Here is a 3,170-nt window from a genome sequence, read left to right as displayed (position 1 = left end):
CAAACAAACAAACACAAAAAAGACAAAAGACATTATAAACACCTTGAACCAGGAGTTTGCAAGATTAGTAATAGTCCATACTAAGTGAAATGCTGAAACTGCTATGGAAGATGAAATCCAAAGGCTCAAAAAGTGGCATGCTAGTGTGGACATACTACATAAAGCAGGCCACCTCCAGCTAACTTTATTCCATGGGAGAACCTGTAGGAATCACCTACTACCAAGGTGTAAAATGCATTGGTAAGAAAGGGTCAGCATTTTTAGAAGCACAGTGATGACTGGTTTTAGCCAGCCATGCCAGTAAGAGATATTGCTATACAACACAGGATAGCAATGGCGGTAATGAAAAAAGGAATTGCTAGAGGAAATGTGGCAGTACTTCCTGCTCAGAAGCATGGTGGGCCTAATTATCATATTGAGCAGCAAGAAGGGATGCCTGCACTGCAGAAACTGTGGAGACAGTTAGTAGAATGTAGCATACCTAAGACTCAGAGAGGGGCAACTCCCAAGCATTTGCATCAAGGATGGGTAATCAAGAGGTTGAGAAGGTCACTCTAATAAAAAGACTGATATTTTGCCCAGCTTCCAGACCTGAGTTCAGGCCTCTTTATGTCACAATTACAACTCCAAGACCTAGTATTAGAGCTGGTATATACAGTGCTTGATACATAAGTGCTGAATGGATGAAAGTACTTTCCAAAAGATATTATCCAAGGAATGAGGGAGATGAAGCACATGTTTTGACCTACTATTATTTTTGTACAAAACATAAACAATATTATATCTATTTCAATTACTCACTATAACATAAAATTATTTTAAGATTATACAATCTACAAAGATTGAATGAGTTGTACAATATGCTTTTTTATCCATCAATATCTTTGCTCTACTGTCATCATTGTTTGCATAACTAGATTTAATTTTTTGCTGCAATGCGAAAAATATTTATTCTTCCCTGGTTCACCCTGCTCCTCACTCCAGCCAACTCATACAGAAGTGTTAGAACTCAGCATGAAATTTTACTATTCTTCAATTGTTTAGCTAGATTTTTGTTCACTTTGGAAACCACCAGTGGGCAAAGATCTCATCAGTATCTTACAAACTTTATTAAATTTTGCCTTATCTCTGTGAGATTCTTTTCTCTCCATCCTTGTCAGAAACGTACAAAATCCAAAAATCCAAAATATACAAAAATTCAAAATCCAACATCACAATATGTCATGGTGCTTTCCTCTTCCCCTGACTTCCTTTTCTCCTATTCCAGTAAGAGTTTTTACCAGTTTTGCCCCTTTCCCCTCAATTAGTCATTCCTCTAGTAAATGCTCCCTTCAGGTGAATAAAAGTGTTGCCTTCTTTCTCTAAATGCTGATTTTTTTCTCTATATCTTAAGTAAATACAAATACCCACAAATGAAATATTAAAATAAAATCTTGAAGAAGAACAGAACTGCAGATTTTAATACTGAAAGTTTATCTGTTAACAATGGCTTAGGAAATTTGCTTTGATTATGTTTATTTGCTTTATAGACTTTGTCAAAACATTCAACAATCAATAATTTTATTGAGCACCTATTGTGTTCACTATATTCTTAAGGTCTGAAGAGTCCTTGCAGTCATAGAGTTAATTTACAGTTTCATCAAAGAGCAAAAGTAAACTTAGTGTAGCTCCATAAACTGAAAATAAAATTATATCAAGAGTCAGACCCTATATTCTTGGTCTTGGCTCCTTTAAAATGTAAGCAAGTCATTTAATCCTGCTGTTTTCCCACATATTAAGATAGAAATCATATCTACCCTATTTTACAGATTGACAAAATAATTTATGTACAATTGCTTTGAAATGTAAAGTACCATATAGGGTAAATAAAATAGGAATACAAGACACCTTATCACAAAATGCCCATCACTGAGAGAAACAAGTGTTTAGAAATTCAGTGTCAGAGAGGTCTTCACACAGCTTGTGGGCTGTTTGAAGCAAGGGTATTGAGATTGGCAATAGTAGGCCATTGGCAAGAGTGAGAAATAGAGTAAAAAACTGATGTACAAAATGCTCCTTCCCATAAATATGCTATTATTTAGAGGATAGAAAAATTGTGGAAAGAGGAAGCAGAAATAAAGTTTACAAAGGAGAATGGGGATCAATGTGGATGGTAGTCCTGTAAGGGACAGGCACACGCAGGCACATGCACACAAGTACATAACACAGTACAAATTTGAGAATAGACAAATAAGCAAAATGAAAAGAACCATCATCTGTAATCTTACCCTGCAGCATAAACCTCCAGTAATTTTGGCTTACATGCTTCCAGACGTGTTCTGTTTATTTAAAACACTTGCTCCATGCTACTTGATTTCTTATTTGAATCTTAAGCATGTTGTTATATCGGAAGTATAGAGGGTAGACACAGATTAAATGTTTGTTGGAGTGAATTAAAGATTTCTGACTCATTTCTGTATGAAGTTTGGTAAAAGGTTTTTATTTTCCTCTCTTTAAAATTGTAGTTAGAAAACTACTTGATTTTTCCCTTAAGGTTTATTTTGCAAAGTTAAAATCATCAGAACTAACATCAACTTTGCATTTTATCAATTCTCCTTCTGACTTTGTTGATGCTGTGGTTGATATCCAGTCACCCGTATTAACTTTGAATAGCTTTATTTTGTTCCATTCCAGTTTTTCTAAAGCACAGGTTGTTTCATAATTGATCGGGGGAATTAGGTAGCTACAAGTCAATTACATGTGTGGGTTGAACTCCAATGGGTATTTTCTTAATTTACTTATTTCTAATTAAACAAACATGTAGTTAGCATTTTTAGAAGTTTAGAAAATTTATAAAGCCTAGTGAAAAAGTTAAAATCATTTATAATTATATAACAGAGATATAATCACAGTAACAAACATAAGTGGAATAAAATGCATTTTAGATTTGAAAAAATATATATTGACACACTATAAGAGATGTTTTTCTATCAAGGCAATAGCAGTATGATCAGTGGATTCAAAATTAAAGCATGAGATTGAATATACATATATAGATAGATAGAGATGTAGATACAGATATAGATTTGGATATAGATATAGATATAGACATATCTTCACTTTCTTCAGTCCTTTTACCAGAATACTAAAGATGGGATTCTAAAAGTTACCAGGTCTTTACCTATCTGTTT

The sequence above is a fragment of the Mustela erminea genome, chromosome 8 (genome assembly GCF_009829155.1).
Source record: "Mustela erminea isolate mMusErm1 chromosome 8, mMusErm1.Pri, whole genome shotgun sequence".
NCBI classification, from domain to species: domain Eukaryota; kingdom Metazoa; phylum Chordata; class Mammalia; order Carnivora; family Mustelidae; genus Mustela; species Mustela erminea.
This window is presented reverse-complemented; position numbering follows the sequence as displayed.